This window comes from Sceloporus undulatus, chromosome 5, assembly GCF_019175285.1.
Source record: "Sceloporus undulatus isolate JIND9_A2432 ecotype Alabama chromosome 5, SceUnd_v1.1, whole genome shotgun sequence".
Classification (NCBI taxonomy): Eukaryota; Metazoa; Chordata; class Lepidosauria; order Squamata; family Phrynosomatidae; genus Sceloporus; species Sceloporus undulatus.
This window is the reverse complement of record NC_056526.1, coordinates 136,498,274-136,511,669: the sequence shown is the minus strand read 5'-3', so window position 1 is coordinate 136,511,669 and position 13,396 is coordinate 136,498,274. Positions and strand designations below refer to the sequence as shown.

Here is a 13,396-nt window from a genome sequence, read left to right as displayed (position 1 = left end):
AAAAAGAATCCAGTAAAAGCAAGTTCTTTTGGATGGGCGCGGGTGCCACCATCAATGACGCAAGTGCAGCACAGTGACATATGGACATTGTGCAGCGCTTGCGTCATGGATGTGTGGCTGCGAAATCATGACGGTGCCCATACATACTAGGGTTTGGGAGCATGCGGTTGCTGCATGCTTCTGAATTCTAGTATCGGTGGCGGCACACCGCTTTTGGCCCATGTGTATTGGGCCATAGCCTAGTTTTGCATTTGCTTTTTATCTGCTGTATCCCACTGCTGACTCAAGTTTAGCTTTTGATCTTTTGGCAGCTTTGGAAATGGGGAGCAGAATGTTTCTCACTCTCTGTTCTGGAAGATGGAGGCATTTGTGTCAATGGGAGGAGGTTGTTGTGTGCATGCTGAAACAATGATTTTGGGCTTGAAGTGGGAGTTGGTGCTATTAATTCTTTGTGCTCCTCACTCCTGAAGCCCTAGTCATCCATGGACACATTCACACAACAGCCTCCAGTTTCGGTCTCCTTCAATTTTTTTTTTGCTGCTTGAGACTTATCAGCAAGGCAAGGGACCAATAGCAGCAGTGAAAGCATAGTTCCTTGCCTCCTGGGAAGCAACCACAGAGATTTCTGAAGAAGACACCACTGCTGCCTGTCACGAGGAAATTGCCACGAGGCACTTGACCAGAAAAACAGAAATAATAAAAAGGTGGAAGCTGGTGGAAGCAAATTGCATCTCTGGATGCATTTTGGAAGGCGCCTTCAAGTGGTTTCAAGAAGATTCAAAATGTTTTTGTTTACTTATAGAAGGTTTACCTAACATGGTTGTTTCCTTTCACACACACACATTGTTAGTTTCAAATGAAAAGTTTCTGAAATATCTTGACCTAAGTGTAACAAACATCATCTGGATTCAACTGCTTATGATTTGGAGGAAGTTGACCCACACCAGAAATACTCTTTTTTTATATACTCTTTTTTGTATCACTTGATTTCCCCCCAGCTGTGGATAGACCACATTTTATAACAATACAACTTCCTGGTGGAGGAAATTATTTAAAGCAGAAATAAATGGAAACATCGTTTATTGAGAAGCCTGATATATATCTAGCTCTTGTAAAACAATCTCAAGACACAGCTGTTTCAAAGAGTTCATTTATGTCATTCAAAATTAAAGCAGCTTTTGTTTTTCAAGTGTGTGCCAAGCTTCCACAATTATTTGCTTGGAGTAACTGCAAAGGAACTCATCATATGTAGTTATTATGTATAACAGGGATAGGGAACCTATGATCAGCAGTGTCATTCAAACAGTTCACCCTGGTTTGCTCAAACTGGTTGTTAAATGGATGACTCTAAACACTTGACTATTGAGTTTCCTTTCTCTGCTGTCATTGAACCTCTTTTGGCCAATCTTCTTAACTTTGGAGCTTTTCCCTCCTGCAGGAAATTGTGATTTTGGCAAGTGCCACCTGAAAGTACCATTTCCTGGAGGAGAACTACATGCCAAAGCAAAGAAGATTGACTGGATAAAATCATGGTGATGACAGAGAGAAAGGGATCACAGAGCCCACCCAAATCAAGCCAAGCCACAGTGGACGAGTGCAGAGTGTACTGTGTAGTGAGTGCAGAGTATACACTCTGTGTACTAAGGGAAAAAGGTGTGCTTGCAGAACAGAGGAAGGCCTTGGATGATGGGACAAAGAACTGGAAGAATTCTAATTAGCTAGAGCCCTTGAAGCTGGATTTTGTATGTAATGTGCTTGCAGGGATTTCCTTTCTAGTTTGTTTTTGGAATTGGACCCATTAGACGGGGTGGCTCAGTGGCTGAGACAATGACTCTGTTGATTGCAAGGCTGGCAGGTTGGCAGTTTGAGACCCAAGTGCCATGTGATGGGGTGAGCTCCCATCATTAGTCCCAGCTTCTGATAACGTAGCAGTTTGAAAGCATGTGAGCATGTGAGCTGCCTTGGGTCCCTTTCTGGGAGAAAGGCAGATAAAAATGAAATAAAATAAAATAAAAATAAAAAAATAAAAGTGCAAATAGGTACCACTTCGGTGGGAAGGTAACAGCCTTCTGTGCAGTCATGCTGGCCACATGACCCACAGAGTAGTCTTTGACAATGCTGGCTCTTTGGCTTAGTAACAGAGATGAGCGCTCCCGCTACAGTTGGACACAACTTGACAACCTTGTCAAAGGGGAATCCTTTACCATTACCATTACCCATTAGTCAATAAGCCTCCACTCAAAGTGGAGCCTCTAGATCCCTGAGAAATGAGTCCCAGCACCTTCTTTTCTTCTTGTTGTGGTTGGTGGCTACCTTGACTCCTTCCTTGGCATGCAGTATCCCTTACTGCTTGTTTCTTGTTTGAGCATGTTCACTACAGCTATGCTCTTGAAGATGTAGGGAGTGATTGCTTAGCTGGAGAAGTTCTGAATCTCTTCTGCACAGTCTGCCCCTGTCAGTGACTTTCCTCCAGGGTGTTCCTTCACTGATATAGGCCTCTTCATTTTCCTTGGCCATTTCTTCCTTTTGGTTTTGCGTGACGAATCTTTCCTATGTTCTATCCAGGAAAACTCCCTGTTCTCTGATGCACTGAAGAGCAAAACATGTAGCTGTTGAGCACTGACCTTCTCTTTCAAGAGGGCTACTAATTAGCATTTGCTGCACGTCAGTGTAGCTGGTGATAATTCTTGGCAACATGTCAAACATTCCACATACATTGCAGCAGACAGTTATGGATTCTTTTGCTTCTATCTCTGCAGTCATTTATCTCCTCTTGCTGCCTACAGAATAGAGACAGATGCAAAATTCTACATTTAGGCCACAAAGACCAAATGCACAGGTATAGGATGGCTCAGCAGTGCTACATGTGAAAAGTACCTTGGGACTATTGTTGCTCATAAATTAAACATGAGCCAGTAGTGTGACTGTGCAGCAAAGAAGGTGAAACCTACTTTAGTCTGCATTAATAGAAGCCTAGTATCCAAGTAAGGAGAAGTAAAGTCACACTATAGTCTATGCTGGTCAGGCCTCATTTGGAGTAATGTGCTCAGTTCTGGGTGCCTCATTTTAAGAAGGATATAGAAAAGGAGAAGGGCAAGCAGGATGATAAGAGGCCTGGAGAACAAAACATATGTGGAAAAGTTGAAGGAGCTGGGCATGTTCTGCTTGGTGAAGAGAGGACTGAGGGGTGACATGATTGCACTCTTTAAATACCTCAAGGGTTGTCACAGAAAGAAGGGAGCAGGCCTTCTCCAGCTTGTCAACATCCTTTTTGAATTGTGATACCCTGTCAAATGTGCACTTTCTTGCAACAGATCTTGGAAATGGTGTAAAAATACTGCTTTTACAGAGATGCTGAGCACAACACACATTCTTTCCATCCTTCATGTGAAGTTTATTGGTGAGATTTTAGTGTACCTGGGATAAGAGTCAAAGTTTCCTGCTCCTTTCCCCACTGGCGCAGATTTGTTTCATCACCAGCCTAGAACAGGAGTAAAATAGCAACCCAGCAGCTATAGTTTTCAAAGGCATAAATTCGATTGAATGATTACCTCTGGAATTTCTCCATCTGTTGAACAGGGTGGGTAGGGGAGATTGCCAGACTTCAAAGGGCTGCTGTGGCAGTGAATGAGAGAAGAGCTGCTCTAATGTATTTTTCCTGCAGCTGGCACCTTGATACTAAATTTTTATGCCCCCTTTGAACATCCGTGCCATGTCAGTATGATACTAGACTGCATCAATAGGAGCATACTGTTTAGACTGAGGAAAGTAATAGTGCCACTGTGTTCCAGACCTCACCTGGAATATTTTGTCCAGTACAGGGCACCACAATTCAAAAAGGATATTGACAAACTGGAATGTGTACCGCGGAGAGTGATCAAAATGGTGAAGGTTCTGGAAGCCATGCCTTATGAGGAGAGGCTTGGGGTGCTGGGCATGTTTAGCCTGAAGAAGAGCAGCTTAAGAGCTGACATACTACCCACGTTTAAATATTTGAAAGGCTGTCCTATTGAAGATGGAGCAAGCTTGTTTTCTGTTGCTCCACAGACTAGGACCTGAAGCAATGGAATCAAGCTACAGGAAACAAGATTTTACCTAAACATTAAGAAGAATTTTCTGACAGTAAGAGCTGTTTGGCAGCAGAACATGCTGCCTTGGAGGGCAATCGAGTCTCCTTTTTTGGAGGATTTTAAACAGGTTGGATGGCCATCTGTCAGGAGTGCTTTACTTGTCTATTCCTGAGTGACAGGGGGGTTGGACTGGATGGCCCTTCTGGTCTCTTCCAATTTTGAAATGGCAGTGGCACAACATTTTGCTAGGCATCCCTAATAATGTCTTCCTGGCCATTTCTTTTCCTTTTCTCTAAACCTGAATTCCACCATTCTTGATAACTATTGGCCAGTCTCTAACATCCCATTCTTGGGCAACGTTCTAGAACAAGTTGCGGCCTCGCAGCTCCAGGGATTAATGTATGAAATGTATTATCTAAATTAATTTCTATCTGGCTTCAGGCCTGGCTATGGCACAGAGACAACTTTGGTCACCTTGGTTGATGACCTTCACAGGTAAATGGACAGGGGGAGTGTGTCCCTGTTGGTCCTGCCAGATCTCTCAGCAGCTTTCGATACCATTGACCTTGGTATCCTTCTGAGTCAGCTTTCTGAGATGAGACTACATGAAACCACTGGGAGAGGCCATCCGGAGTTTTGGGGTGCGGTGTCATCAGTATGTGGTTAACACCTAACTCTATCTCTCCTTTCTATCTGACTCTAAGGAAGCCATCTCTGTGCTGAGCTAGTGTCTGCTGTCAGTAATGGACTGGGTGAGGGCAAACAAATTGAAGCTTAATCCAGACAAGACAAAGGTGCTCCCAGTCAGTCATAAGGCAGATCAGGAATTGGGGCTGTGCCTGTGCTGGATGGAGTTACACTCCCCCTGAAATCTCAGGCTCACAGCTTGGGTGCGCTCCCAGACTCAACTCTGAGCCTGGATACCCAGGTTTCAGCAGTGGCCAGAAGTGCATCTGCACAATTAAAACTTGTGCGCTAGCTGTGCCTATTCTTTGAGACACCAGATCTGGCTACAGTGACACATGCTTTGGTTGCATCCTGTTTGGACTACTGTAATGCACTGCCTTTGGAAACTGTTTGGATACTTCACCGGATCCAAAATCCTACGGCTAGAACGCTGACTGGAGCCAGTTACAGGGAGTGTACAACTCCTGTATTGAAACAGCTTCACCGGCTACCAGTTCATTCCCGGGCACAATTCAAAGTGCTGTTCATGACCCAAGAAGCCCTATATGGTTTAGGTCCAGACTCATTGAGAGACCGTGTCTCCTCATATGAACTACCTAGAGCCCTAAGATCCTCAGGAGAAGGCTTTCTTTCTGTCCGCCATCATCACAGGCTCGTTTGATGAGGAGATGAGAGCGAGCCTTCTCAGTGGCTGCTCCCACCCTGTGGAACTCCCTTCCATGGGAGGCTAGGCTGGCTCCCTCTCTGCTGGCCATTCACAGACAAGCAAAGACATTTTTATTCAAGCAAGCTTTTTAAAATTATCCAGGACTGGTTTTATTGGGGCATGGGGGGTTGATGTAGATTATTTTTAATCTTATATGTTTTAAATTTTGTATGTCACATTTTAAAACACTTTTTACTGTTTTAATTGGATTATTTAAATTTTTAGAGTGTTGTTTTAATGTGTGTATGTGTGTGTGTGTGTGTGTGTGCGCGTGTGTGTTGTGAGCTGCCTTGGGCCCCAACCTGGGAGAAAGACAGGATAAAAATAAATAAAGAAATAAACCAACAACATATTAGTTGTTGTTAAGGATGCATTTCAGTGGTGTAGTTTATTAATCTGACCAGTATATGACTGTATTATTTTAGTTGTGAAACACAGAATTAATATTTCTCTTCTCCCTGCATAACTACATGCTTTACAACCCACCCACCCCATTCTTCAGAGGCTAGTAAGGCATTGTTTATCAACTCTGATTTTTTTTTTTAAAAATGGAAATGCTATGAGCATTTGTGATTTTGCATTTTAAACCCATTTAAATCATAGTGCCGTAATATTTATTTATTTTATTACTTGATCATATTTCTATAAAGCTTATCTAGGCAAGACAATTCACAAAGAATGAAGTTTACAATTAACCATAAAGTGGAGCTTGTCTTTTTGCCTTGAAGCCAAGTACTTGGGAACAAACACTATTTTGCTTACAGCAAGGGATAATATAGTTCCAGTAAGAGCCAGTGTGATGTAGTGGTTTGATTGTTGAACTATTACTCTGGAGACCAAGGTTCGATTCCTGGCTCAGCCTTGAAACCCACTGGGTGACCTTAAGTGAGTTACATTATCTCAGCCTCAGGGGAAGGCAATGGCAAACCTCCTCTGAACAAATCTTGCCAAAAAAAACCTCATGATAGGTCTCGCTTAGGGTCACCATAAGTCAGAAATGACCAACAACAAAAAATAATATGTTTTCAAAATAAAACAGTAAAGTGAGCACCTGGAATTGTGTGCATAGCCAGCTGGCTGCCTCCTTAATGTTTGCTGTGCTAACCAGAGTCATCTCTGAATGAAACTTGCTGAAACTTGCCAGACCCTGAGCAAACTACCTCTTGGACTACAGCTCACAGAACAGCTGGCATGCTGGTCTGCAGTTACGATATTGTTACTGGACTTACAATATCCTGACTGGTGAGGATTCACGTTTATAATAATGAATATGACCCAAAAAACCAATCTTTGCATCCTACCAAGGCCCTGGCTAAAGGATTTCTGGGGCACTGGAGATGGGAGAACTGGGAAATTATGTCTGAAGAGTACTCCTAGTCAGGGAGTGCCTTGGGACATGCAGTTGTGGCAGGACCATGAGAGATGTTTCCAGCTGTCTGCTCTAAAAGGGGCCCTGAGACTGGGAGGTTGCTGTGGTGGATGGCATTTCCCAGTGCTCCAATCTTCTGCATTTCAGAAACGCTTGGGTTGGGGGGATCTGCCTAGTTGAAACTATGATGACATAACTCTCTCATTGTAGTTATGATGATGATAAAGAAACTGAGCCTAACTTTCTCTCTCCCCCTCTCCCTCCCCCTCCCCCTCCCTCCCTCCCTCCCTCTCTCTCTCACACACACTTATTTCATGGTCTTTTCTCAAAAGTCAGTATTTTCACTGAATCTTTTTTCTTTTTAAAAGACAAACGTTGATTGGATGTTTACAAGAAAAATCCAGCAACTTCCCCAGGTAAAAGATGTGTAGTGGAACCAGGAATTCAAACAGCATTGTCCTCCAAGCTGCGTTACAAAGCAAAATAGTGCATGGGGAAAAATAAACAGTTATGAACCACAAATGCTATATAAGCTTAAAAACACTAAATTCATCAGGGAGCAAAAGTGCTTCCTTTGGTGAAGAGGTTTTCATAAAACATAAAAATAAAACAGTCTGAATTTAGTCAGTCCTATATGCTAATTTCCTAGGATACCAGTTACCTGGTCTCTTTGGGGTAGCGTGTCTGCTGTATGATTATGGAAAGAATGAAGAATTGTACTAAAAATATAAAAGCAAAGCAGAGTGGGACAATTAGCAATTTATTCAGAACTCATCATTGAACAAATTAGGAGCCATTAAATTTTGCTACTGTCTTTAATGGAGGTAGCAGCTGCTGTGCCACTTCTTGTAGAAGCGATAATATCTTAACACTACACAAAGGAATTTGTTTATTTCTTTTCCCCTAGACCAGGCAGTAGACAGGAAATTCAGCAGGTGCTATTTTTGCAAAGATGGAATGCATTATGAACATGTTCATTATCCCCTTGATTCCATCTCACTGTTTTTCTCTATCCCTGGGTCCTCTTTATTAAAGAGGAGAGAATCATTTACTAGGAAGTTATCAGGAAAACAGTTTCTTTGTATAATGAATGTAAAATAATGCCAGGGACAAGTCAATATAACAGTATGATGATAACACATAATATTCCAATAACCTCACCCCAAATGACACATATACTGATTGCTGTGATGACAAAATTTAGAAACCTGTCTTGTATAACTGAAAGAGCTGAGATCTTCTTTACATGCAAAATGATAAATGAGGGATATAGCTGGAGTACATCCGGGATGGACAACTTTGGTGGGAGTTAGTTTCCCCCCTCTAGACTTGCCAGGGGTCATACTCCCCTCCATTTACATATACTTCTTTTGGGAAAACCTCTCCTGCCTTCAATAAAACTTGACCTCGTGTCTTCTCCTAGTGCAAACCTTATGCTCCAGGAAGCTTCTGGAGATGCAAATAATTTTCACCCCAAATAGTAAGAGAGGATCGTAGTATTCTGGTGTGATGTTAAGGAGGTTTTTGGGCCCACAAACAAGGTCATGGGGCACATTTTCTCCTTCTTTGAACTACAGTTTGCAACCAGCTCCAGTTAGCTGGGGAAGCAAGGCTGAGATAGGCTAATGGCAAAAGGGAAGCCTCTTCATTCTTTCAGGCCCTGTCTTCATGGGTCAAACAAAATGTTCTCCCCTTGTTCCCACAGTTATGAGTCTGGATGATGCAGGGCCTAATCCCCATTTCCAGTGCAAACTGTTCAGATGCTATCTGGACAGTTCAGCACCAAACCCGCCAAAGAGCCCCCTTAATTTTTTTTAAAACTCATCTTTTCCTCTAGATCTTCCCAGAAGATCTGGAGGAAAATGGTTTTTGTTTGTTAAGAGGGATCTACGGTGAAAGATCTCGACACAGGCTGCTGTTTACAATGTGTCCTGTTGTGTAGCCTGTCACTGGTATGGTAAGTCATTCTTTCTGAGGTCAGACTGAAGCTCTCAGCCATGTGACTGATGCTGGTTGCCTTATTTTGACCTCAGAGTGAGTGATTTATGGTGGCAGCACTGAGTGGCACAGTGGGGCACACATGTGAACAGCTGTCCCAAGTTGGGGATGGGGGAGGGTGTTGCCAGAATACTCTGGGATGGTCTCAGAGTAGTCTGGTCCACGCAGCCCCAGCCTTTGTGAATGTAGTTCTCCTTTCATTTGTTGGTTCTTATGGAAACTCACAATCATGACACAGATCCACCAGAAATAGAAACACTGTTCAAGGCAATTCAAACTCCAATTAATAACATTCATTTCTGAAACAGGCAAATCTTGCTGCTGCTGCTGCATTATTTATATTTATTTATTTCAAGGATTTATATCCTGCCTTTCTCCCACAATGGGATTCAAAGTGGGTCATGGGAGTCTTCTTCTTCTCTTTAATCAGTGCTGGGTTTTCTTTCTTTACTTAATACACTCTCCTGGGTGATGACAGAGACAGTTAGATGAAAACATATTACATTTTTTTTGTCTGAATTCTGCACTGAGAGCCAGTGATCTATTGGGCCCAATTCAGAGTGAGAATCATCCACTAGGCCGGGGGATATGGATGAGTGATGTTAGATTTTAAAAAAATAATGATTGCAACAGTAATCAGAGTAGGCTGGTTTTCAAAACAGCTTTAGGAGCTGCTGGTTATTATTTTTTTAAAAATAGCTTGTAGGCTATGCTGTTTCCACTCCTGGGGCTTTTCACTATTACACAATGATCTCTTCAATTCCACTTTAACTTTCATGATTCTACCCTGTGCAGTCCTAGGATAGGCAGTTTAGGAAGGGCTGTTCAGAATCACCAGCCAAAGAGCTTAGTGCCTCACCAAACTGCAAATCCTAGGATTTCATCAGATGTTACTAAGGCAGTTAAGTTGGAATCATAAATGCTATCATAGGAGTTTAACACACTGAGGCTAATTCAGGATTAAAGAGAGATTAAAGTGCATTTAAAGCATCCCACAAATAAAGCTAAAATGGTGAGTAATTGCATGAATGATTATCACACACAATTGCGCAAATAAAGTGATATTGGAAATGCATTGTTGCTGAAATCCCAAAAGTAAAAAAGATGTACGTTAACGCATCTTTGGCGGGTTACATACCGCCGAAATGCGGCGGTCTCTCGGCGCCGCCGGTTGCAGTGTCTGGGAGCCACAGCGGCCAAACCGCGTGTGTCTCGGACGCTCCTTCTTGGTCCCTGGAAAAGACGGCGCTAGTTGCGCACTTGCGGCGTCACTTCCGGGGCACCACGTGTGGACGTAGAGCGTCCGTCACGTCAAAATGGTGGCGGCCGTGTGGAATGGCCGCCACCATTTGTTACGGACTCTGTCCGTAATAGGAGTAGGGGCGTCTGGAAGAGATGGACGTCCTAAGGACGTCCCTTATGGCGGTCTGTAACCCGCCTTTGTGACCATTTTGTGCAATATCATGTGAAATCGTTTTACATAATTATGCGATTTTTCCTGGATGTTCACAGGATACACTCCCAATCTCCTTGATGTGATAAACTCTATAGTGTAAAAAGGCCTCTGATATAAAAGGAAAATTATTGGAAAAATGTCCTCTGCCTATAAAGAGACTTGTGGCCTCACAGGAATAGAGACATATTGGATTGCAAAAGAGAAGTCCTTGTTGATATGCAAATGGACTTTAAATTTCCTGGACTTTGCCCAATTGCCGCATGGCCAGAGGAGGAGGGGCCAGCTTGCTAAAGATACCCTCCCCATACCATCTTAAATAAGAACAGAAACAACAAAATGCAGGCATCTTACTAACATCTCTATTTTTTCTCCTGTTTGGGATGTAACATCTTGCCTGATGAAAAAGCCAGTGGAGCTTCAAAAGCTTGCAACAAGCATATTGTGCATTTTGGTTGGCCAGTAAAGGGATCACAGTTTGGTGGATTTTTGTTTGAATTTACTAAATGGCCAACACAGCTAGTCCTGCATGCTTATTGGGAAAATGGTTTAACTGGCAATAAAATAGAAAGCATACTGTCAGTGGCAATTGAATTAAACCTTAAATGTAGGCAAAATTTACCAGGTAGATCTATTTTAGTATTCCAGTAGACACAAAATGTGTTGTTTTGTGCCTTCAAGTCATTTCCGACTTATGACATCCCTAGGCAGGTTTCTTCAGAAGGGGTTTGCCATTGCCATTCTCTGAGGCTGAAAGAGTGTGACTTGCCCAAGGTCACCCAGTGGCTGAGTTGGGATTCAAAACTCTGGTCTACAGATTCACAGTCCAACATTCAAACCACTACGCCATGCTGACACAAAGTAGTGAGATGGAGAAGTGGACATTTACTGCCATTTCCTCTTTTTTACAATACAGTATTAAAAGTGTAACAGTCGTATCTGCTTTATGCTAAGAAAGTACAATATGCTTTCTCCACATTTAGTTTAACTCAAAATACTCAAATTGGCGGCCACAAGACCTGCAAACCTTTGAAGGCTTTTGGAATGAAAATGTAGAGTTAGAGAAGTTTTTGATTTTGTTCAGCTCTAACTCAGCTTCTGTTCACATCATTCGAAATGCCTGTGGTAAAATATTAACTTCAGAGAAATCAATGGCTGCCTTTAACTTCAGTAAAGTCTGGATTTCACCCTTGAGCCCATTTTTGGAAAGGGAGAGGAAAAAAAGGAAGGAGAAAAGGGGCTTAGTTTTCTTTCTGAATATAAACACACAAGGTTCATCTTTTTATCAGTTGGCTTAAACAAGGTTTAGAAATCTCATGTAAACCCCAATGAAGTGAACTGCTCATATAGCAGTTGCCCTTCGTTTACAGCCTCTGGTGAAACCACAGTTTTGAAAGTTACTTCTTTTTAACAGTAATATTCTCCCCTTGCTTATCATACTATTTAAAAAAGTAAGTCATTGTCATCACTCATGGTAATGTTTTAGGAGATATTTGTTGCATTGCTTCTTGATTTGCTTGTTACTTTTCTATTAGTACTGTTTGTTTCCTTTTTTGGGGTAAAACACCCCTTTCGGTTTCATTAGAGAATTGACTAGATCACAGCTAGGAATCATGCAGCCCTCCAGATATTTCTGGAATGCAATTTCCAGCAGCCCTAGCCAGCATGAGGAATGCTGAGAAGTGCTGTTCAACATTAGGAGGGCTGCCACCTTGATGTGGCTGCAACTGGCTTGAAAAAGTCCTATCAAAATGCCTCTAAAAGTAACATTGAAAAGTAACTTGAAAATGTCACTCATTTATATCTTTAATTTAAAGTATTTATACCCATTGTTCAGCCATAAAGGCTCCATGAACATTGATTTTCCATTTTCTTGACAGCACTAACCTTGCAGCCATAACTAAATAAGGTATCAAATTTCTATACTTTACTTCTCTACTATCTCTCAGATTTATCATGTTGAGTAAATACAATTCTGGTCTCATACCAATTGGGAATCTGAACATTTTTTCCTATTCTTTTATTAATTTTAATTCCATATTTCCTTACTCCTCTATATTTCAACCATAGGTGAAAAAAAGTTCCAGAAATCATCTGATACACCTTTATACACCTTAGCCAATTTATCTGGAGTTACATACCAATTATACATAATTTTATAAAAATTCTCTTTAACATTATTGGAGCATGTACATTTTAAACCCTTATCCCAAATGTTTTCCCATTGTTTCAGATATATATTTTGTCCTATATGTATTGCCTACCTTATCATACTTTGTTTAATTTGTTCTTCTTCAGTACTAAATTTTAACAATAACTTATACATTTTACCAATCAAATGTATATCATCCGAACATAACAATTTTTCAAATTCTGATTTTTTTCCTCATATATATCCCTCTTTCAAATCTTCTTTAACTCTCTCCCTTTGTTGATACTATCTTAACCATTGCATATTAATGCCCCCTCTCTCTAATTCTTGCCTTTCTTTAATCCTCCATATGCCTGATCTTTTCTCTAATAATTTCCTATATTTCACCTAACTTCTCTCAGTATCTGCTTGCAGAATGCTTCTTGTGGTGATAATCATCCTGGAATTTTGGGACATCCAAAAACAGTACCTTTTCCAAGCAGGCTAGGATATAAGCAATGCCTGAATTTTCAAAGGAAGAGAGCAAGAGAGAGAACAGTGATCTCTGAATTACAAAGAATCTCTGGTAAACGTTCTCTAAAAAAGTAGTTCTTGCATTTTTTCCCCCTGTGGATCACCTGTCATTGTCAGTATTTTCTGCATTTAATATCCTTCTTACCTCACTGTCTACAGTCTCTGCCAGTTTCCGAAGAAGTAGCCACAGTAAGTCTATTGCAGGAAAAACAAAGAGCCTTTGGCTCCATACAGAGTATCTGGAAATCTTGGCAGGCAACAAACTTTTTTTTTGTTCTATTAAATCAATAAAAATCAGACCACATAGATAACTCACTTTATAATAACTTTTTCCCACATAAGCTTCATTGTTAAAAGCAGCTCCGTTATGAACACTATGGATCTTTCTCCAGACTACTGAAAAGGCAGCTTTAATTGGCTGAGTAATATTCATAGACTGCACCAGTGC

At 41.5% G+C, this 13,396-nt stretch overlaps 1 protein-coding gene across 1 annotated transcript in view; it reads right to left on the bottom strand.

Annotated features, from left to right (window-relative positions):
• AADAT (aminoadipate aminotransferase) overlaps positions 1-13,112 on the bottom strand; it is a 74,936-nt gene extending 61,824 nt beyond the window's left edge. Inside the window, exon 1 of the mRNA XM_042468506.1 lies at positions 13,094-13,112. The gene's annotated coding sequence lies outside the window, so the exon portion shown is untranslated. The remainder of the gene's footprint in view (positions 1-13,093) is intronic.
• Positions 13,113-13,396: the final 284 nt, after the last annotated feature.